This window comes from Toxorhynchites rutilus, chromosome 2, assembly GCF_029784135.1.
Source record: "Toxorhynchites rutilus septentrionalis strain SRP chromosome 2, ASM2978413v1, whole genome shotgun sequence".
Lineage (NCBI taxonomy): Eukaryota > Metazoa > Arthropoda > Insecta > Diptera > Culicidae > Toxorhynchites > Toxorhynchites rutilus.
Genome location: NC_073745.1, coordinates 205,531,322 through 205,550,165, shown reverse-complemented (window position 1 = coordinate 205,550,165; position 18,844 = coordinate 205,531,322). Strand labels below are relative to the sequence as shown.

Here is an 18,844-nt window from a genome sequence, read left to right as displayed (position 1 = left end):
GATTAGGTGAACAAACATTGCCCCCAATAAATCCATAATAACAAAACGTCTGATGATGAAACCATATGCTCGAGGAAAAATATCAATGAAACCAAAAGATATATGAAACTTATTCCTTTTTGTTATGTTTTTTTTAATATTTTGGCACTGAGAAAAGAGTATCGATTGATCAATTTTAAAACTGTTTGTTGTTTTTCTCGTTTTTTTTTTGTTTGGGAGAGGTCCATTTGAAAATCTGTAAAATCTTGCAATTACTGAATTGAATTTGATGGTTGCAGTTGAAAACATACATTGCTTATGCAATACTAGTTTAGCCGTGAAACAATTTTTGAAGATAAAGGCGGAGCAGAAGAATACCGATGCTTTCAATCATTTTATTGAACAGAGTTATGAGGAACTGAGGGCTAAACAGCGCAGATAATTTTTGGAAAATAGTGTGGCAGGAAACTCAAATTATAAAATGATATTAAGAATACATTTAACTTTTAGCATTACCAGTCGGACCTTTGAACCAGGATAATACTATATTTTATACTTTCGAGAATTCATTGTTGGAGGCAGCGGTAATAACACCATACTGAGTGGTACACCTAGCAAAAGCATGTGCAACAATAACAACAGGAGCTGTAGTAACAATGAAGAAATCCTATGAAACAGCTTATCCTATATAAAACATATGAGTAGATCGCTTACCTGTTTCTGTGTAAAGTAAAAATTGGCCATCACAAAGTTTTAGCTAATTGTCAATGCGCAAGAAGCATTAAAAACCAACAAATAATGACTACAGAGTGCACTGACGACACCTTGCATGACCATAAAGGGACATAGAGTATGACGAGTATTGTGGTTTCACGAGTTCAATTCTCACTCCCGACATTCATCCAAAAATGAAAGTAAAAAGTGACGAACCAGCCGAAATGTGTTGAAAGTCACTATAAAAGAGAAAAAGAAGAAAGATAAAATATCTACGTAAATATCATTTCTGAAACCAAGAGTGGAACTATATTATTATCATTCAATCTGGTAGCGGTAACAAACAACGCATACTGTTGCTTTTTCATGCAAAAAATGGTATGTGTGATAGATGAAAGTATTCTGAAAACTTCTAGTCTGGGTGAACATTGAAAATAATGTCTGAATAATTTGAAAAAAAAATCCGTGAAGTCCGTTTAAAGGCGGGGTTAGGTTGTAGAGCGTTAAACGTCTTCGGAAAATGTGGATGAAATCTGAATGAATTATTGAATAGACCTCGTTTTAATCAACTCGAATGAGTTACAACTTGCAATTAGACTACGTATTTTGAATTTCAACGTTTTTCAAATTTTAATGATTTTTTTCCTAGAATAGATTATCTGTCAATGTTTACAAAATGAAAACATCATGTTCTCACCTGTGTGTAACCGTATGTGGTATTTAATCAAACCTCCGTCCGCGAGGCTCAATTTCTGCAGGATAGGTTTTAGTATCTGCTCTTGATGGTGAATGCATTGGTTACTGTTGAATATGCATACGAATTAAAAATTGTAATGAAACGTAATGAAACGGTTTCTCAATAAACTTACATGTTGTAGCTCAAAAACGCCATCCCACTCTTCCAGTGCAGTTATATATATCCGAACAAAAGCTTTTTTAATATCTTTTCCGACATCACATGATATTTATATATACACACCTTATTTATATATACACACCTTATTTATATATACACACCTTGATCAAAACAAACTAAGCTGGTCGGGCTGACAGTTCAGACACTGGATTTCAATCCGTCGGCTCATATGAGTTTCTCATTTGTTTTTCGTCGTTTGGCATTGAACTGGAATAGTAAAACATAAATGAATATCAATGAAACTATCTCAATGTTCAATTATTTTGACGTAGGACTACGTCTTTCATTTCTATACCGGGGTGTAAAATCAAAGTTTCGAAAACGAAAGCGTTACGCCGGAGACCGAGATTTTGAGCGTTAATAGCTCTTAAACAACTGAACGAAATGGTATGATAAACACTTCATTCGAAAGATAAAATGTCTACGCGTTATATACTTGTTACTTTTCCATCCAAAAACTTGTTTCAATAGCCTTAAAATTGATTTCAAAACAGGCTATTGAAATCACCAATCGGTATATAAGCGAGCGCCGCTCGTAAACCACCTCAGTTATAACTGAGCATGAACAGCGATTGGAGCGTGTTGCCGCTGTTGTGGCGATGCTAACTTCGTTTATCTTGAAAGCGCTGATGAACGGTGTCACCAAGAGCCTGTTTGTGCACCTTAAGCCAGAAGGGAATCCATCAGGAGGAGAGTGATGCCACGGTTCCGCTTGAAACATCGGAGCAGCCGCCACACACACATACACGCGCGGAACCCTCGTTGCTATCATCGTTGCTGGAAAATAATCTACCAGTTCCCCTGGGAATTGAAAAATACATTCATGCGAAAGAGTTTATTTTAATGTTTTCTATCCATATAACACTGTGACCAAATACATTTGGTTTTGTTATTTTTCAATCAACCGCAATTAACAGGAAAGCTTCTGAATATTATTTTTCCCCATCAGTAGAATATTTTCGTATCCAATATTGGATGCATAACATGAAAAACGGTAAATGTTTCACATCGCGAAAATCATGTAATTTTCGAGCGATTATTTGCTCCCTACTCATATAATGCTGCGACCAAATACTTTCGTTTTGGATTTTTCAATCAAGTGCGATCAACGCAAGACCACGTCTTTCGGCAATTTATTAGAGGTACAATGAATCTTTAGGAATTCCCGCTCTACGCGCACTGGCAAACGATGTTTACTCAACAATTTCTCAAACGAGAAATGGGTGTTGTGAGAAAGGATTAGCGAACGCAAAAACGACAAACGGGAGGAAGATATGTTTGGAGGTTGAAGGAAATTGGCAGAAAACATTTTCATTTTATCTTTCGAATAATGTGATTCATACCACTTCGTCTTGCCAGAAAGAGATTATCAATGCTCAAAGGAGGAATTGAGTCCTCCGAGGAAATTACCCAGCGCAAATTAGAGTCGACTATCGACTGCGGCATTCGTACACAAATAATTTTATAATGCAGTTTCATCAAAGTGATGTCTTCGATATGGGGAAATATTCACCACATCATGTCATGTATTTCATATTCTTCACTATCAAATCCATATCCATGGCACCTATCGGTATCGCATTATCATCGACACCACGATTTTCGCTAAATGCTCCTTTCAGTTCGGCCTACAAAAAACTTTTCTGAACTCTAATCCATCAAATTTGGAGCCCTGAAAAGGGCCGTTGATTATATGCTAAGCTAATAGCACGTTCTCTTCGGATACGATGGGCCAGCTGGATGTCCTTGGGCATAATGTGACGCGCTTTGCGTGGATAGCAAACAAATTGGTATCTTTGAATAGGCCTCCTGCAGCGTCATAAATGCGGAACTTTGGAAGTGCAAGTCGGTTTTGAAGTCCTGGGCAATTCCACGAACCAAATGCTGCAAAGGTAGCTTGCGGATCAGCAATTCGGTCGACTTCTGATAGCGACGAATTTCACGCAAAGTTCCCGGTCGATAGCGATGTGGCTTCTTCACACTTCCTGCGGCTGGTGCGTTTATCCGAGCTGCTTTCGTGGTGCCTTACCACCGAAAGACTAACGAGCTGTCTGCTTAGTCCCGATGAAACGAGTCCTCACGGTGCGAGAGTAGAGTAAGAAATGAACGAAAGCAAAGGAAGCGTCATATTATGAACCATAAAAGTATAGAATTACTTACTTACGATGTTATTCGTTTCTCTCTCAGGGTAAGCTACGAATATAATAAGCGTGGGGTTTACATTCTACACTTTTATGGTTTATAAAATGACGCTTCCTTTGCTTTCGTTCATTTCTTACTCTACTCTCACACCATGAGGACCGGGAACTTTGCGTGAAATTCGTCGCTATCAGAAGTCGACCGAATTGCTGATCCGCAAGCTACCTTTGCAGCATTTGGTTCGTGGAATTGCCCAGGACTTCAAAACCGACTTGCACTTCCAAAGTTCCGCGTTTATGACGCTGCAGGAGGCCTATTCGAAGATACCAATTTGTGTGCTATCCACGCAAAACGCGTCACATCATGCCCAAGGACATTCAGCTGGCCCGTCGAATCCAAGGAGAGCGTGCTATATTAGCTTAGCATATAATCAACGGCCCTTTTCAGGGCTCCAAATTTAATGGATTAGAGTTCAGAAAAGTTTTTTGCAGGCCAAACTGAAAGGATTATTTTCGTTTGGATGCCATTCAGCATCGAGAAAATTCCGGAAAGATCCAATCGTTGCTGAAAAATAATCTGCCAGTTCTCTGGGAATTGAAAAATACATTCATGCGAAAGAGTTTATTTTAATGTTTTCTAACCATATAACACAGCGACCAAATACATTTGATTTTGTAATTTTTCAATCAAGTGTAATTAGCGGGAAAGCTTCTGAACATTATTCTTCCCTATCAGTAGGATATTTTCGTATCCAATATTGTATGCGCGTGCAACGGAAAATGTTTCGCCAAAATTATATAATTTTCAATCGATTATTGCTCAGTCGCCGAAAGTTTCAAACTCAGAGAGTTCATTCCCCTCTAGTTTGCCTTCCAAATTGCCATCGTAAATCACACCTTCTCTCGATTCAATCACGCACGAAAACCATACTTAAGCGATATTCTGGTGGTGAAACCCATTCATTTTTCGTGAGGACATCGACAAGACAACATCGTTACTGAACGAGCTGAACATGCTGGACGAGCTGGACGGCGAGGGATCGAGGGATTTATTACCTGGCCTGACCTGAACTGAAATGCAATCAGGTTGTTTTAACTGTGAGGGAGCGCAGAAAAGCCAATCGATCAGAAGGAGAAGAGAAGGTGACCAAGAGAGTATCGGCATCGAAAAACGGTTCCCCGGGAAGACATCGAAGCAGCCGCCACACACAGACACTCACATACACGCGCGCAACTCTTTTCGTTTGCTGGTTATCGAGAAGAAACCTGGAAAGAAGTGATCGTTGCTGAAAAAAAATCGCCCAGTTCCCCTTGGAATTGAAAATTACATTCAAGCGAGTTTATTTTAATGTTTTCTATCCATATAATACTGCGACAACATACATTTGGTTTTGTGATTTGTCAATCAAGTGCAGTTAGCAGGAAAGCTTCTGAAGATTATTCTTCAGAACAAGGTTTTTTGTATCCAATATTGGATGCATAAAACCTTGAGCCTCCAACGTAACGCTCTCGTTTTCGAAGTCCCCCAAATATTCATTTATTCATTCATTCAGAATCTATTTAGATTCAACTTCAAACTAATGATCTCTAAATCAGCGATAGTCCTACGTCACCCTTGCGGTTATACCATAGATATAACCCACTTACTGTTTTTATTACAATTTTCACTGTACAATTTGTTTTCACATTCATATTCAACTAAATTCTGATTACTATTATAATAAATATAATAAATCAATCTGGCAACCATGCAAAGCGATGCAATGCAATGTGCCAAATTCGATGTGGTATATATCCAAAATTAGCGGTCAATGGCGTAGTTCACTTCGTTTTGCAGCATGTTTCATTAGAAGGGATGTTTGCCGTTGTTAATTTCATCGAACATCAGCAATTTCGAGTGCATTTCATCATTTTCGAGTGCATCAGCAATTCATTGACATTTCAATATGATGTAATATGTTCTTTATTAGGGTCTAATATGATTTACTGTTCCATGATTTTCTTCAGCATGCAACACGATTTACTAAAGTACTGAATCGATTTAAATTGTACGCTTATACGACACACAAACTGCATCAGCGTAATATACGCATATTATGCGGATTAAATATATTTTACGACAATGTACATCATAATATTGATGTTTATTATACCGAATTGCGACTTAATTTGATAATGGTATATAAAATCGAGTTTTTACATTTTATGCGATTTCAAATATACACGATACATACATTGATTGATATTATATGCGATTATGATTTATTCTGATTTCTTGTAAGACTTAGCACGTGTAAAATTATACGATTTAATGTTTGCTGGGATGTCTGCCATGCCCAGCAAACATTAAATCGCATAACAAGCGTATATATAACATCATATGCCCTAAAATTTGGTTGGCATATAATGCGCCTAACTGGCATATGCATGCAAAAGTGGAGGCCATATACATACATGGCAAATGCTTACCGAATTTGTTTGGATGAATATGCAACTTTGACCGGCTTTAATAGCGACTTTTGCCATACTCATATACGATTTATTACAGGCATAGAAAAAAAAACAAATGGCGCAAAATATTTTCGTGAAATGTTTATTATAGCCTCACGAATCGCCATTTTTATATATGAGTGTTTATGTTTATAGAAATAATAATTGTTTGATTGACTTGTGTTGGGAGTGGAATATGAATGTTTGAAATGGCACAGATTGATGTTTGATGAAAACTGCTCCGATGTGGGTTCGAACTCCGGTCGTCTGGATTATCATCGACTAGCTATCTCATGCGGCTATCTGAAATTTAATTCAACAGCGGTTAAAACTTTCGAGTGCATCAGCATTTCATTGACATTTCAATATGATGTAATATGTTCTTTATTAGGATCTAATATGATTCACTGTTTCATGATTTTCTTCAGCATGCAACACGATTCACTACAGTACTGAATCGATTTAAATTATACGCTTATACGACACACAAACTGCATCAGCGTAATATACGCATATGATGCGGATTAAATATGTTTTACGACAATGTGCATCATAAAATTGATGTTTATTATACCGAATTGCGACTTAATTTGATAATGGTATTTAAAATCGAGTTTTTACATTTAATGCGATTTCAAATATACACGATACATACTTTGATTGATATTATATGCGATTCTGATTTATTCGGATTTCTTGTAAGACTTGACACGTGCAAAATTATACGATTTAATGTTTGCTGGGTGGTGCGATACAACATATATAACGCTGTACACGTACAACGCTAGTACAGCTGTATGTCTGTCCATGATATTACATTATCATCATTTTCATATTTCAAAAACAAAATCCAGATGTATCACCGATCGTTTACGTTTTGCGTTAGATCGCCAATTATTGTTCAGTTATTTCCTGATGGATTAGATTTTTGCATCAATCGATCTGAGCACACCATAACAATTGATCACAATGAATAAGATAATATATTATATGAAACTAACAATGAAACAATCGAAAAATCTCCAAACGGAAATACCTCGATCTGATTGGTCGAAATTGAAGATACAAGCTTCCTCTTGTACTCACAATTATTGCTCAGTCATTTTCTGGTAGATTTACGAGAGTTTTGCATGAATGATTTTGGGCGCTCCATAACAATTTATTACAGTGAAAATGAAAAAAATTCTATATTTTAGGAAACTACAGACTTTAAAACCAAGGTGCCTGGAGAAATCGGCATTGCAAATACAATAAAGGGCCTGTTCACATACCACGTGAACAATTTTAGGGGGGTAGGGGTTATTTCGAAAAAAGTATATATCTGTATTCAATAATATATGAAAAATATTCTGCATTTCCAGGAAATTTATCCGTATTTATGAAAAAAGGCTGAATCATTGCACAGCGCGATAGAAATTCTTTGCTAAAATTTGTATTCCGAGAGTATCGCATATGAGCTGAGGGATCGTATCTTTCGAAAAGTCTCCCAAGCAGCGATGCTCTTCTTCGTTGAATTGCAATATTTTCCGTAATACGCTTCTGGTTATTGGGTTGTCCAGCAAGTTCGTGTGCGCATCTGATGATAATCGAATCATGACGCTGATCAAGAATAATCCACGGTTTACGACACATCAATTAGCAGGTTCCTTACAAGTATTTATGTTCATGAGCACCTGGTGGAGCTTGATTACGTAAAACGCTACAATGTATTAGTTCTACACTTTTTAACCGAAAACATTAAATGGATCGCATCTCCATCAACAACTCGCTCTATAAATGAAATGAAAACTCGCAGTTTGAAGCAAATCGTGACAGGCGAAGAAAAATATGTTATGTTTCTCCCTTTTTTAACACTCATGAACCTCATCGACTAGTAAAAAGCATAGTTAAAGAGTTATAATATACAGGGTGTTCAATAAGTTCTAATACGCTTTGAAAATTTGTTAACAGAATAATAATACAAGATATTTTTTCTGTGTCAATTTTTATTGAGGCAATGTTTTTTGAGAACCTTTACGACATATTATGCTTTTCGGATAACAGATTAAACAACTTTTTGTTTAATCTGTTATCCGAAAAGCACATGCACTTTTCTCATGGAAATTGTGCCGTTTCTAGGACTAGCTACATAGGTCTCGCTCAAGGTTCTTGCTTAAGTCCTCTTCTGTTTAATTTCTATATTAATGATATATAGATGATCATCTTGCAGATGGATGTACTTTGAGGCAACTGGCAGATGGTGGTGTTATATCCATATCAGGAACTATTGATTTGCAAAGACCGCTGCAAATTTCCTTAAATAATTTGTCTATATGGGCTGTAAAGCTAGGTATTGAATTCTCAACTGAGAAAACAGAAATGGTTGTATTTTCTAGGAAGCACCAACCTCCCGAACTTCAGCTTCATTTGTTCAACCAAACCATCGTTCAATCCACAGGCACATCAGGTATATCTTGGAGTTTGGTTTGATTCTAAATGTACATGGGGAAAACATATCTGGATAAAAAATGTCAACAGAGAACAAATTTTCTCCGGACAGTTACTGGAACATGGTGGGGTGCTCATCCAGAAGACCTAATACGGCTGTACAAAACTACAATACTGTCAGTCATGGAGTATCGTTCGTTTTGTTTCCGTTCCGCTGCTAAAACCCACATCATCAAACTGGAGAGGATACAGTATCGTTGCTTGCGTTTGTTACAATTTTCGAGATTTTGCCAACAAAATGCACGACAGGCTACCGTAGACTATGAAATCACATTATAAAATTAAAATGAGAGCATCTTCAACGCAGCATCACTGCCTCCTTTGTACGACGTCACTGAAGAGTCTGGTGAGAAGGACTCCATCGCTATCTGGCAATGAATTGCAAGAGAAAACCTTTAGTCTGGCGGCACAAAGCAAAGAGAAAGGCTGCTTTTATAAGATCTGTAGGGATTAAATATATGTCATTATTAAAAAAAAAACGTGGTTACGTGGCATTACGTTTAGCCTTAGGGTGCATGCAATCAACTCACAACATGAGCCTTGAAGTCCTGGCAAGTGTTTTACCATTGCAGGTTCGGTTTTGGGAACTGTCCTAACGCTTCTTAATCCGAAGCGAAATCATGAACCCATTAGTAATTGAGAACTGAAGTTTCTGGATCTGGATCTGTACTCTCATTACATTTCTCAAGAAATAAAACCTTCAGCAGACATCTCCAATAATGTTAGCTTTACGAACTTCTGCAGATTTTCCGTTGATTTCGATCTTTCTATGAAGCACGAAACTCGAGACATTTCAGCTCATCTTCTATCATCGTTAATCCCTAATATTTTCGCTTCAAAATATAACCATATCAATTCTTCAAGAATGTTTTTCACTTATGGTTCAAGAACCAACGGATCCACTGGTTTTGGTATCTTTAATGAACATCACACTATCTTCCATAAACTTGAAGACCCTTGTTCAGTGTATGTTGCCGAACTGGCTGCAATATATCATGCAATTAAGACCATTGAGTCCTTACCACCTGATCACTATTTTATTTTCTAGGATAGTCTTAGCAGTATACAAGCCATTCAAACCTTGAAACAACAGACGAAAGCATCATATTTTCTTATCAAAAATAGGGATGCATTGAATTTTCTCGTTGATGAAGTATTCGAATCACTTCCATTTGGATTCCTTCCCATTGCTCTATTCCTGGTAATGAGAAAGCGGATACACTCGCAAAGATAGGTAGTATGCAGGGCACAGTTTTTGAAAGACAAATAGCGTATCGGTAATTCTTCTCCATTTCCCGACAGCAGTCACTCACCATTGGTTTTGCCAAATGGAACAGAGATGAGCTTGGAAGATGGCTATACTCTATTATCCCCAAAGTTTCAACGAAGGCCTGGTTTAAAGGGTTAGATCTTGACAGAATTTTTATTAGAACTATGTCCAGATTGATGTCCAATAATTCCGCGCTGAATGCGCATCTCTTCCGCATAGGTCTTGCTACTAACAATTTATGCAATTGTGGTGAAGGGTATCATGCAATCGAGCACGTTGTTTGGTCATGTAATGAATTTTGCAATGAAAGAATCAAACTGGTTGCTGATTTGGAGGCTCTAGGAGTACACTCACGCATGCCAGTTCGCGATATCTTAGCTATTCGCGATCCTAATTTTATGTTCCCCAAATATGTCTTCCTAAGAAGCGCTAATGTTATTATTTAAGTCACATCTCCTACTCCCACTGTCCATTCTCCCTTCCTTTCCTATTACACAAGCAGAACTTAGTACCCGTTGAGATAAGATCATTACAGGACCTATTAATATAACAAGGAGGCACTCACTACCACAGGATACCGTTGCTACATCAACTAGCGATGTAGTTGTTACGACCCACCACAGGCACTGTTCCAGACAAGGATAATACCGACGAGGCAACGAAGGAATAAATTATATTATTTTTTTATATTGCACTGTAGTTGCACTGTAGTTTTAGTTAATTAGACTTAAGTTAATGATTATGTAGTTATAATATATTCAAATACTTTTAAAATGTATTGCTTGATGGTGCCCTTTTATCCACTTGAGCCTAATTAAATAAATAAAGGAAAAAAAAATTAGCTGGGGGCACTCCCAGTCAAGTTCTCCCGACACCACGCTTGGACGATATTCGCCATGTGGGGCGGTGCGCCGCCTTTTGAAGAAAGTGATGATCCTTCCCGTAGAGGTTCCGAAATGCCGAGGCCACAACCTTCTCCAGAACCTCGGTCTTATAGTATGCGGCGTTGATTTTCACGTTTTTCTCGATGAACACCAGTGTTAGCTTCATACGCCTGGATACGACCCCCAAACCATCATCGACGCGGCGCTCTGGAACCGTGCGATGTTTATGTGGGACGGGGGGATGCTGGCCAACGTTGGCGCCCACAGCCGGTCATTTTGGACATTGTGCGACTGTTGCAAGACCTGCGTACCGCGAAAGTATCAGTTTGGCTCTGTCCAGACTCTTTTTCGTTGTAGCCTTTGTTACCCCGTGAACCATGCGTTTCTTCTACGGCTTGTATTCAAGGTCCTTCATCATGATGGTGTGGGCAGTCCCGATGGACACATTCAGGTCAGCTACGGTCATGAATGAAGCACACTTTAAATTCAAAATGAAATCGACTACCATGTCAAGTCGACCTTATCAACTTATGCGGGCGCTACAAGATTCGACCAACGTTTGATTCGAATGTTGGACTTAAACATTTGACTCAATGAATCGACAAATTTTGTGACGAATGTGCTGCTACAGCCGGTGCCACACGATGCTACGAACACCTCCGAATATTGGATGCTCGATGGTTCGACGCTTCCGACGTGTAGTCGATAGACGAACTACGAACCTCCAATGTCGAGCGTCGAATATTCGCATTGGAAGGTAATCCGTTCGTTGTGGATTACCTTTTGTCATTCGCTCGACTTGACACTCGATGTCATTCGATACACCGCTACATAATTTGTCCGAATCTATCTTCGACACATTGGTTTGTTTACAAGTTGTAGATGAAGGAACTATGAAATTGTCTCGTAAAATTCAAGATATGTGGCAAAATAATGCAGTTTAATAATGTTGATTTCAAGCGAAGATAGATTCGGACGAATTATGTAGCGGTGTATTGAATGCCATCGAGTGTCAAATGGAGCGAATGAATCGTTTGACTCGTGCCACCACAACGAACCAACGTACCACCACAGCAATCCACAAGGAACGCATTACCTTCCAACGCGAATATTCGACGCTCGACATTGGAGGTTCGTAGGTCGTCCAACGACTACACGATGCGTCGAACCATCGAGCATCCAATATTCAAGGGTATTCGTAGCTTCGTGTGTCGCCGGCTTAAGTGGAATAAGACTGCCGAATACACCCGAAGACCTCATAAATATCTCGGAAATCAGAGATTTGGTTGATCTAAGAAATTTGCGAATTAGTCATTAACCCTCCTATACTCGCACATACGGTCTGACAGATCGAAAATCAATGAGGTGGCTGAATTAACCCTTTCGTTACGAGCGTCGTCCATAGACGACATCCTCGCGACGTCCTGTGTGTACGAGCGTCGTCTTTAGACGACATGAAATTCATACTGCTCTTCAATCACACCAGCGCGATGTGCATACTTTTCGGCGCAGTGCTCCGTACAGGGGTAGCACTTCGGCGGAGCACACTGCCGTAATGAAAGGTTTGAATGTCTATCAAAACTGAATGAAGTTTAAGAAAAAATATTTTCTGGAGTTTTTCAATTCAATTACATCTCTTTTTCAAATAAGATTTGCTCAACGAAAAGTGCGCAGTACACACACTGCCAGTGCTACAGTGATCTAGTGATGCTATTACAAGTGAAATAATCGTACACAGTGTTGGAAAAAATCATCTTCGCTAAGATCAAATGCATAGATTTTCGGGCTAGGTTGCATCGAAAACCTATATATTCCAAACGAAAATTAAAGTTTCAGATCCAGGCAACCATTGAATATGAGCAAATGAACTTTTGTCCTTCAATATGTTTTGAGGTCATTTTCATTTTGATTATCGGAAACGTCAGAACTGAATTTCATTTCAGTCAACTGAATATCAGCTGTTGTTAACTTCTAACCTGAGGCTGCTGTGTGCGGTTGGGTTTTGCAGTTGCTGGATGCCGTAATCGGAAATACCTTCATAAGGTATTCCCGATGTCGCAAATGACTTGACAGTAGCTAAAACCACTCGTTGTATCCATTCTGCATATGCCGTTGCTACCGTCTCGCCAAATAAAATTTATTTTGAACTTAAATTCACTGCCAGAACGAATATCGTTTCGGATGTGATGAATATCAATTTGTTGCTTTTGATATCTAAACTAGAGATGGGCAAACCGTTCACGAACGGTACGAAAGAACTAGTTCGCCGAAAAAAGTGAACGAACGGTCGTTCTTTTTCAAAGAACGGTAGTTCTCCCCACGAACTGATTGCGAGCGACCGGTTTGTGAACGAACTGATTCCGAAAGAACGGTTTGTGAGTGAACTGTTTGAGAGTGAACTGATTGAGAGTGAACTGTTTGTGAACGAACTGTTTGCGAGTGAACTGTAAGGGAAAGAACTGATTGGGAGTGAACTGTTTGAGAACGAACTGTTCGAGAACGAAGTGTTTGCGGGCAAATTGTTTGCGAACGAAAGAGTGCAGCTGAACTGATTTGCGCTGGACGGAATGGATAAATAGAACGAGAATGCTTGTAAGAAAAATAAAACGATATTGTTATTTACGAGCAAAATGCATGTAACCCAAGGTTTATTTTGTTGATGTATACTCAATTTTGGGTTAAAAATTAAATTAGATTTTCGTAGTTTTAAAGGCGAAGCTGTATATTTTCAATTTCATGTATTTTCTTCAATTCCGCGAAACATTCATATACTTCCTGATTATCAGAAAAAAATCTTGGGGAAGCTGGGGCGATTCAAGAATTAGGTAAACATAAAATCTCATAGTGAGGGCAAGTTGAGAAGAAAGTTTTTTCGTTGCTTTCAATCCATTGTTCGGCCTATTGCGTGTACGTGTTATCGTGATTGTTTATTAATTGATTGTTAGTAGAAATAGTTGCTGAATTTTTCCTCTGAATAAAATATGATCTTACATGGAATCTGTGTGCATCTTTTGTTAGTAGAAATAGTTGCTGAATTTTTCCTCTGAATGAAATATGATCTTACATGGAATCTGTGTGTTGTCCATACAGAAAATATGAAAAATTTCACATATTTTGTTCGCATTAAATTATTACTTATACTTTTGTCGTTCGATAAACATATTTTCACATACAGTTTGCGACTTTTAAAAAAGAAGCACCGTATCTTTCCCCACTAAATTTCAAAAATATAAATCCTATACGTACACTATCCAATCCAACGATATATATGAATAGCTGTCTATAGATGTTGGGTTCCAGCTAATATTTTATGTTGTTCTGAATACCGCTGAACGAAAGAGCGAAAGAACTGTTCAAAAAAACTGATTCATATAGATGAACGGATACTGAATACGCGGGATCAATAACAAAATATATCACCTGTCGAACAGTTTTTAGAGGTTACCTTTTCAGGTTTCTAAAAATAAAAGTCCACCATCGCGCTTAGAGTTTAATAAAAAGTATAAGCGATACATAACGGAACATATCGCCGGATGTATTGATTTTGGAGGAATTCTCTCGGTAACCTTCTCAGGTTTCCAAAAGTTAATACTTCGCCTTCGCGATTAATGGTCGATTCAGAGTACGCTATAAATAATATATCATCAGTCCAATTGGTTTTGGAGTTCTTTCGATTACCTTCTCGTGTATCCCAAACATAGCTTTCCGCCGTCGTGATTAGAGTTATTTACAACCTACTCGCTATGAATAATGAAATATATCGGCGGGTTGATAGATTTAGATTTTTTTTTTAGATTTTTTTCGGTTACCTTCTTAGGTTTCTCGAGGATAACTCCGCCGCCACGATAAAAGTTATATAAAGTGTATGATTGATGAATAATGTGATACATCATCGGTCCGATTAGATCTGGAGGAGTTCTTTTGGTTACCTTCTCAGGTTTCCCAAAAACAGCTCTCTGTCATCGAGATTAGAGCGATTGGATTAATTTTACAGATATTTCTGTTCAGGCTCATTAAAGACAATCTCTGCTGTGTATTGTGACATATAAGATGATTGGTAAATCGTTTTCTTCGAGTGGTCGATAGTTCACGTTTACATAATCACATCACTTACCGCAGTGAATCCTGATTTTTCTTAACCATTCCCACTAACAACTATCCCTTCCATGATAAACGCTAGGGAACCACGCTATAGAGGCGACCCTTCTGGCCTTCGGGCGGCGAATATCATACTAACATTCCCTCCCTTCCCCTGGTGACTGTAAGGACGTGGTCGGCGTCGTTATTGACCTTTCAAAGCTCGAATCACCGAAAATTGCACAACGAGAATGATTTGCTAGTCCCAAGCGTCATTCTGTGTGTTCTTTGTGCAATTTGGTTGGTTCAGATCAATCACGGAGAGCAATTACGAATTGTACAGTCTACCCAAGCCCAAGCCCCAAGCTATCAGAGCTGCAATCCATCACCGTCAATGTCACAAAAAAGCTGACCTCAATTCCTCGCACGGCACGGGAGATCCAAATATTCAGTAGTGATACTCACTCTTTTGTTTCTGACACCTAACCAAATGACGGTTGGTTCCAATGCCTCTCACTGCCGATCGCTCTGTTTACAACTTTACGTTACGAGAGCGGTGGTTGTGGCGTATGATGGTAGTAGAAATGTGAGTGATCAGACAGTTCCAATCATTTTTGACAATCGCGACGGTTGTTTAGATCAAGAAGGTGGAGTTAACAGGTGGCTCGTAATTTACACTATTTAGAAAAGACGTATGAGGAATGGCAAGACGAAAGGTTTGGATTTGTTTATGTTATTACTTACGTTGGTATGGTTACATTTGATTTCGTCGAAGGTATTTGAAGCAGTATAATAAATAAACAGTTGTCGTTGAAAATAGTAACCTAGTAACCTTTATGCATATGCTTCCGCCAGCTGGCTCGGCTAATGTGATATGATTTATTCAGGGAATGCTTTGATCGTGGTACCGACATGGTGCATAATTTGCAGCTGGATTTTCATGTGGATCATGAAAATGATCCGATTGAAAACCGACAAGACGTTTTTTTTTATTTAGAGTTAAGCCTTACCAGAACTATTGAAGTTTAGTTAATAAACGTGAGATGAACACAAAAATTTCATTTTTTTATAAAACGAAAGAAAATTGCGATCTCAAAGAATAGCCCAAAACTCATCCACTTCCATTGAGGCTTTATTGAGAAACTTCTTATACAGTGTTACAAACTGCGCCACGAACACGTCCAGATGGAATATATGTTTGCTTCCTTGCTGCATCCAGTGTTCATAATGCCCGGCAAAATTCAATGTTTGCGTCTTCAGACTCATATCGCAATTTTTAACCAGATTCGGTACCAATCCACAGATTATAACATTCGATAGAACGCCTTGAAATAGCAGCTCGTATAGCCAGTCGCTTACCCCCTCCAGCTTCTGTGGACTTTGTTCGAGGACAATCTGATTGGTGGTTTCTCGATGGAATATTTTCCAGTCAATTTCCGGTACTTCTTAGTTGACCGTGAACGGTTACTGTTGTACCTTGCAAGCTTCCAGCATGAGGATAGTGTAATTCTTTTCTCCGAAGGAATGTGCCGAAATGCAAATAGTGTTGTTACATTCAAGAAACAAACAAATGACAATATTACATTCAAAATTTTAAGAATATCCTCCTAAGATAGAGCCGGACCCCTTATTCCCAAGCAACGACTTCTCACCGCGGGAATAGAATTGGCGCACAAAATCAATCTGCACCTAGACACATACTTTTCAATGGTTCTTCTCAGCGCATCCTGGGTATCTTTGGTCAGCTAATCCACCACGGACAAGACTAGTCACATATTCACTCTACCCGCTGGGATCAATTTGATTGATCAAATCCGACACGACCACCCTGTCATATATCCCGGTAACCGATGAATTCAACTCGATGTGGTAATTACTGCTGATGGTACTGATTTCCACCTTCCGGTTCGAGGGCGTTGTGAAGTTTATTATTTCATTGCGTAGCCGTTCCACGCCCGGTTGGTAAAGTTTCCACAGCAGATACATGATGCGAGTTTGAAACGAGCATAGTCGTTTCAAATAGAGTTTAAGTAGATTTGACGCCTAGTAGTAGACAACCTATTGGAATCAGACTTAAGTGATAAATCGATGTAGACTCCATATTCAAAAAATGACGCGGCGGGAATTAAGTTACGAACAATATTCGTGAAACCGGAAGCAGTAAGGAAAAAGGACAGAAAAAAGTATTCTAGAATATTCGATAGGTTTCGAATTCACGAAACAAAACCGACTCGATCTTTTCCTTCTGAGCCGCCGAGCGAATCAGTTGATTCTTGGAGTGTTAAATTTCAATAGTTGTTTTGGTGAGATAATATTTAGTCAAGTAAAGTTTTGTGATTTAATTAGAAATTCCTATACCAGAAATTTTCGGAGTTTTTTTTAATATTAAAAAAATCGTGAGTTTGTGTGGAATCAAAAAAACAATAGAAGTGAGTCATTTATAGAATTAGACAATAGGTTTTTTGTGTAATTTTAATTTTATTTGTGAATAGGATTATTGTAGAACAATTCTACAAGAAACACGGTTGCAGCAGTTTTTGCGCACCAAGTGAACGGAGGTAAATTTAAAACTAAAAATAAAATATGTATTTTCGGAAGTAGACAGGGCATTAATGACACCATTAATTTATGTAGCCTTGTGGCTCCGCGTCCGGAGTATATTCAATTCATCATTGTGAATCGGTGCGTCGGTAGAATCCCCCGGAGTGGCCTATCGCCTCGTAGTTTCGTACTACTATAGGCCATTCTGGAGTGCGTTGGTCATCGGTGAGGAAGCTCGGTCCCACGGCTACCGTACGCTACAAGCGGCAACACTCCACCGTGGTTTTGCCTCAGTCAAGGGAAAAGACTGCCAACGCCAGCGAGATTCCCGAAAACTCACGTCGGTGAGCGGAACGGTGTGCGAGCGCATCAGCAAACATCAGGCTGCTCCATCGTTCCATCACCGGTGCTGCAACGTCATCGTTCGATTCGTGACTACCCTGAAACAAAAGTGTGCGCACACAAACCCCTCCCAAGTAGGGAAAACCATTATAGAGATAGGATATACACATAGAGCAGGGTTAAGAGCGACATCATCGTTAGGAGTTAGGTTTAATTTGGAAAAAAATAGACGATTGAAAGAAGGAAAGTTTCTGGATTAGTTTTTTTTTTAAATTTTACTTAATTTTTAGTGAGGTAATCTAACTGATTTGGTCGATTTGGTTGTTTCCGAAATCGAAAATTTCGGATCGGTTGTAAGTTGGTTGAAAGGTCAATTGAAGGTGGATACTGTCGCGTGGCCAAGCGAAAACGCTAGTCCGGGCAACCATAACTTTGAATCCCGACAGAGGGCCGTGGTCCTCTGGCGCGAAAGTCGGAGATTTTGAAGACCCGAGCAGGATCCCCCTTACAAGTTTTCTTACTGGCCCGGAAGGACCGTATAACATGAGATGCGGGACGTCTCCCTGGGAGCGAAGATTAATCAGATGCGCAACTTGCGTTTTGTGGTAGTCCAGTTTGGACAGCTGGCGCGATCGGTAGCGGTCAACTCAGAGAGCCATTGTACACAAAAATATTTGATGTATAATACAAAAATACTTGGTGACTTGTTGTTTTCGTGTTGGCCTTTGTCAGAGTAAATGCATCACCTCCAGAGATGCCAGATGATTTTTTTGAAAATCTTCGACAAAAATCTGAAATGTTGATGAAATCTGAGATGCAGATACTTTTGTAACCGCGAGAATAGCAAAGTAATGTTTGAAAAAAGGGGTTTTAAGCGCAGAGAATCAAGTCATAAAGAGAAGAAATACCATATCCCTACAGTCTGCAACTGAAATTATAAGTTAGCAACAGGATAGACAGGACATTAAATATCAGTAAAATTGCAAACATGTCAGCAGATTTGGTA

At 38.8% G+C, this 18,844-nt stretch overlaps 1 long non-coding RNA gene and 1 pseudogene across 1 annotated transcript; both read right to left on the bottom strand.

Moving 5' to 3' along the window:
- Positions 1-574: 574 nt before the first annotated feature.
- On the bottom strand, positions 575-1,761 carry LOC129768293 (uncharacterized). Its single transcript, XR_008741654.1, has 3 exons — positions 1,563-1,761; positions 1,391-1,494; positions 575-932 (listed from the first exon to the last, which is right to left on the bottom strand). It is a non-coding gene; the product is annotated as an uncharacterized LOC129768293 (long non-coding RNA).
- Positions 1,762-16,047: 14,286 nt separating this feature from the next.
- On the bottom strand, positions 16,048-18,497 carry LOC129766613 (replication factor C subunit 3-like; annotated as a pseudogene).
- Positions 18,498-18,844: the final 347 nt, after the last annotated feature.